Here is a 6,287-nt window from a genome sequence, read left to right as displayed (position 1 = left end):
AATAACAGTGACAACAACAACAACTATAATAATAATAATAAACTACATTAAGTTATTGATGGGATTGTTGTAAAGCAATAATCTCAGTGTATTATATGCTCTGTGAAATTCTGTATTGTTCTTGTTTTTCCAGTATCTCTTCATAGAGACCATTCTCACTAAATCGATTGGCTGCTTCCATTTTGGGGGCGCTTATGTTTGATGCTTTTTGAATTATTTAATGATTTGTCACAAAAAAATATCAAAAAATCTTCTTTAATTGAGTAAATGGGAGGAGTAAAGCGGACCAATTAACCAACAGTGTGGGAAAAAAATCTTCAAAATTTTACTCCCAAATCATAAAAAAAGACAACTAAAGAAAAGAGCATTCTTTAAACAATGTATTCCTCTGAGCTAACAGATGTATCCTTTTTATTCCTGCTCTTTTGGCCCCATAGTGAAAATTCAGAATCAACTTTACTTAACTCTGTTTCAGCAGTAATAAGGATATGAAACTACAGTCAATTCTCTACTGAAAACGGGGGACTGTGTATAAAATGATAGTAAATAAACACTTCATTCAAAATTCATGTCAAGTTCCTTAAATAAAAGCTTAAAGTCTTCACTTTGCTCAAATATTGATTTTTTGAGCAGTTGTGAACAGAGTCCAGCAAATTATGGACCCAGCTGAATGGCAGTCTGAGAGCAGCTGTTCAAACTCTGAAACAATGACGCCTGCATCATGCAGAGGAACTGGACGCAATCTTTCAATTTCAAGGATTTATCAGAAAATTTAAAAAAAAAATGATTTAAAAGCTTGTAGATCCACCCTAAGCAGCAATAACCTGAAGTAACTGCAGAGTTGCTATTGTCTTTCCTCCTTGTTGATGACCAGTTAATGAAACATTTAACTAGAAGCACCTGGCTGCTACTTACCCTCTTAATTACTATGGGAGCAATAAGGGTACCCTTCATTTTCCACACTCTGCTTTTTGGCTTAGTTTGTATAAAATAAATAATGATATGGTGCAACACATGAAAAAAGGGGATGAAAAAAGTTCCAGGAATGGGAACATTTTCTTCCAGTATTGAAAAATGGCCGTTACACCTTTGAGACTAGGTGGGATTCTAGTTTCTCAGGCATCTGGGGAAGTCCTGTTCTCTGACTGCAATTTTACCACAGACCTCAAACTACACAAAGAGAATAAACATCAATTTCTGCTCATGGAGAAGTGAAAAAGGCTTACCATATTGCTAATAAAGTGTCCATGAGAGGATCTAGATCAGTTGACCTGTCAGTATCATTAAAACTGTACTTGCTAACTTTCATGCATTCCATCTGGATAAACTTTGAATTGTATTTAAAAATCAGAAAAGACTGCAGGGTAACACCTGCTCATGGCACACCCACCAATCTAAGGGTAGAGAAGGCTGTGAATGCATATAACAACACCTCATCATTTGCTGGCAGCAGTAAACACACAGCATGGGTCATTTAAACAGCTTCCCCAGAATTTCCACAAACTGTCTTTTTCAAACCTTTGGGTATCACAGGTTACATCCCCAGATCAAATCTCTATCTGAGTGAGCGGACCAGCATGTTCTGCTGACAGTGAATCAGACAAGAACACTGTTGTTTCCCTAGAGGAGGCACCAAGTTCACAAACTACCCTCAAACAAAGTTAGACATGAGATTGCGCTCAGTTGCTCAACTGTAACTGAATAAGTACACTTGGCAGATGTATGTGTATTTGTTCTCTTTTGAATGTAGCTAGTGCCACATATGTAAAGATAGGTCCACACAGCCACAGCATAATGCAGTCTGGGCCCTCATGCTAACTGTCTGATGAAAACAGATAAATTAGTATAAAGTATAAAGTAGTGAATTCGAGAATTAATTCCTTAACAAATCTTTCAGTTTTAACTGTTTATGTACTGTGTATAAAAGCTGTCTGTGTAATGGGAGCATTTTAGTATATAGTGCATATATATTTCTCGAGGTGGGATAGAACTGTTATCAGTTATCTCTTAACATCCACAACCTCACCAATACAGTTGCTTTACTTGTTAAGGACATTTTCTTTCTTTTAAAAAACTAGATACTTTTACCTTTAAAAAATGCTCTGAAATATTTGTATTAATGGGACCTTTCACTTCTTTTGTTTTGTTTTTCATTTTGGGTGTGCCAAATGGATAAACATAACCCTACCCTTAACCCTTAACCATAAACCCTTAACCTCTAACAATGCTTCTCTAACATATGGGGTCCCACAAGGGTTAGTTTTGGGACCATTATTATTTTCTTGCTTGCTTGCTTCCATTAACTGTCATTATTTATTGTTTTAGTGACATTTCTTATCAGTTACAGTGGGGCAAAAAAGTATTTAGTCAGCCACCGATTGTGCAAGTTCCCCCACCTAAAATGATGACAGAGGTCAGTAATTTGCACCAGAGGTACACTTCAACTGTGAGAGACAGAATGTGAAAAAAAAATCCATGAATCCACATGGTAGGATTTGTAAAGAATTTATCCGTAAATCAGGGTGGAAAATAAGTATTTGGTCAATAACAAAAATACAACTCAATACTTTGTAACATAACCTTTGTTGGCAATAACAGAGGTCAAACGTTTACTATAGGTCTTTACCAGGTTTGCACACACAGTAGCTGGTATTTTGGCCCATTCCTCCATGCAGATCTTCTCGAGAGCAGTGATGTTTTGGGGCTGTCGCCGAGCAACACGGACTTCCAACTCCCGCCACAGATTTTCTATGGGGTTGAGGTCTGGAGACTGGCTAGGCCACTCCAGGACTTTCAAATGCTTCTTACGGAGCCACTCCTTTGTTGCCCGGGCGGTGTATTTTGGATCATTGTCATGTTGGAAGACCCAGCCTCGTTTCATCTTCAAAGTTCTCACTGATGGAAGGAGGTTTTGGCTCAAAATCTCACGATACATGGCCCCATTCATTCTGTCCTTAACACGGATCAGTCGTCCTGTCCCCTTGGCAGAAAAACAGCCCCATAGCATGATGTTTCCACCCCCATGCTTCACAGTAGGTATGGTGTTCTTGGGATGCAACTCAGTATTCTTCTTCCTCCAAACACGACGAGTTGAGTTTATACCAAAAAGTTCTACTTTGGTTTCATCTGACCACATGACATTCTCCCAATCCTCTGCTGTATCATCCATGTGCTCTCTGGCAAACTTCAGACGGGCCTGGACATGCACTGGCTTCAGCAGCGGAACACGTCTGGCACTGCGGGATTTGATTCCCTGCCGTTGTAGTGTGTTACTGATGGTGACCTTTGTTACTTTGGTCCCAGCTCTCTGCAGGTCATTCACCAGGTCCCCCCGTGTGGTTCTGGGATCTTTGCTCACCGTTCTCATGATCATTTTGACCCCACGGGATGAGATCTTGCGTGGAGCCCCAGATCGAGGGAGATTATCAGTGGTCTTGTATGTCTTCCATTTTCTGATGATTGCTCCCACAGTTGATTTTTTCACACCAAGCTGCTTGCCTATTGTAGATTCACTCTTCCCAGTCTGGTGCAGGTCTACAATACTTTTCCTGGTGTCCTTCGAAAGCTCTTTGGTCTTGGCCATGGCGGAGTTTGGAGTCTGACTGTTTGAGGCTGTGGACAGGTGTCTTTTATACAGATGATGAGTTCAAACAGGTGCCATTCATACAGGTAACGAGTGGGGGACAGAAAAGCTTCTTACAGAAGACGTTACAGGTCTGTGAGAGCCAAAGATTTTCCTTGTTTGAGGTGACCAAATACTTATTTTCCACCCTAATTTACGAATAAATTCTTTACAAATCCTACCATGTGAATTCATGGATTTTTTTTTCACATTCTGTCTCTCACAGTTGAAGTGTACCTCTGGTGCAAATTACTGACCTCTGTCATCATTTTAGGTGGGGGAACTTGCACAATCGGTGGCTGACTAAATACTTTTTTGCCCCACTGTATATGCCGATGACATTCAGTTGTATATGTCTTTTAAGCCTCATAAGCTGGATAGGCTGTTGACCCTAGTCCACTAAAAATCCAGGTTACTAACTGGATCTGTTACCTTTTTTCAACAAGATGGAGACCATCGTGGTTGCTCCTCTTGAACTGCCAAAAAGCTGATTCAGTTCATCTGGACGTAGCTTTTTCAGTGGGAGATACATTTCGTTACTCATCCAACTGACTTCTTCAGTCTCAGCTGACTGCAGGTTTCCTCAGCCTTATAAACAGTACGTTTGCACAATGAATGAAACTAACACCACTGATGAACAATGGGCTGGGAGGTCAGTTTCTTGATCATTAATATGCTCATTAATATATGACGATTGATCATAGTCCTACCCTGGAACACCACCAAGTCATTGGTTCAGGTATGTGGATAACACCTGGGTGAAAATCAGATCTCAGGATGTACCACTATTCGCTATTCACATTAAGTCGGTGGACCAACACATCAAATTCATCAGGGAGGATAATGAAAAGTGGCAGGTTATCCTTCTTAGACTGTGAGATTTCCATCAGTAATGGGGCACATTTAAAAGTCGATGTTCACCGTAAACCTACGGGTGTCATCAGGACGCTACAACACAGAGTGAACACCATCCCCACAGATACAGCGACCAGGGAAGTAGAAGAATCATATCAAGAAGGCCCTGAGTAAATGAGGTTATCCCAGCTTTGTCAAAGCTAGGAAGGCACCTACAGAAAGCTCCAGACAATCCAGGAGAGAAGGACAACTGTTGTTTAAACGAAAACCCTTAGCGATCCCTTATGTGTCAGGAGTATCGGAACAGCTGAGACGTATTTTTTCTAAACACAGGTCTCTGTGGCTTTTAAACCCCAAAACACACTGCGCCAAAAATTGGTCCACCCCAAGGATCGGGTCCCCCGACACAAACAGAGTAACATAGTGTACGCTGTTAAGTGCCAGGAGGATTGCCAGGATTTATACATCGGGGAAACCAAACAACCTCTGGCGAAGCGGATGGCACAACACAGAAGAGCTACCTCGTCAGGCCAGGACTCTGCAGTCTATTTACACCTACAGGCCAGTGGACACTCTTTCAATGATGAGGATGTGCACATCCTGGACAGGGAGGAACGCTGGTTTGAGCGTGGAGTCAAGGAGGCCATTTACGTGAAAAGGGAAAGACCATCTCTGAATCGAGGAGGGGGCCTAAGGGTACATCTGTAACCATCTTACAATGCTGTGATTGCAGCCATTCCCCAACTCTCTGTGAATGGTACTCATGGCCATTGATCATTGATCAATAGTCTTTGATCAGTGGTTGTTGATCAATGGTCATGACATTTTGCATATTAATGATCATGCCCGTTGCTTGCCAGTGATCTGGTTTCAGTCATTGTGTAACGTACTGTTTATAACGTTGAGGAAACCTGCAGTCAGCTGAGACCGAAGAAGCCACTTGGATGAGTGACGAAATGTTTCTGCCACCAAAAATTCTACATCCAGATGAACAGAATCAACTTTTTGGGATTTCTTTACCTGGATGATTGAGCATCAAGACACTCCTCTTGAACTATATCCTAAATCAATAAGGGTCTTGCTTCTTTTTGTTCAAAAGCTAAATCCAGCCATCAAAATAGAATATTTAATTCTTCTCTAGAGTCTCCTCAGCTGAACTGGAAAACATTTTTTCATGTTTTTTATTTAAATAAGCTCAAATTGATACTTTGAGCCTGGCTACATTTAACATTGAACATAAATTCTAAAACTTAATATATTGCATAATGTTACCCTGCCCCCAACCCCATTAAAAAAATTGTTGAACCCATAGCATCCAAAGCTGCTTTATTTCTTGTTTTCATAACAAACCAACACCTATAATTGTACCAGAGCACATTTTGAATCAATCATGGGCACTTCAGATTTCATCACAGGTTTTGATTGTTACAATGACAATGCCGTGAAGGTGTGTGTAATTAATGTTAAAAATTCTGGTGAAATATACATCCATTTTTTTCATGACAGAGCAGATCTCTGATTATTTCTTAAAATGAGCCACTTCATGTTGTGTTGTTTCCTGGATTTTACTGAACTGAAATGTTTAATTATTCAGGTTAAATCCATTAGGAATCATACAGACCATTTCTACATGCAACATGCATATACTTGCTGCATTTGATGCATTTTAACCATATAGAGTACAGAATGTAACACCTGCAAACGTGTAAAGAAATTGTCACGGTCCGGGGCAGCGGCCGTGTGAAGAGTGGAAGGAGGACTGAAAGGCAGCACTTATTCGGATGTGAAGGGTGATTTATTAACAATACCA

Source organism: Haplochromis burtoni, unplaced genomic scaffold, assembly GCF_018398535.1.
Source record: "Haplochromis burtoni strain Fernald_Lab_line unplaced genomic scaffold, NCSU_Asbu1 Contig_446, whole genome shotgun sequence".
Classification (NCBI taxonomy): Eukaryota; Metazoa; Chordata; class Actinopteri; order Cichliformes; family Cichlidae; genus Haplochromis; species Haplochromis burtoni.
Note: the sequence above shows the minus strand (reverse complement) of the source record.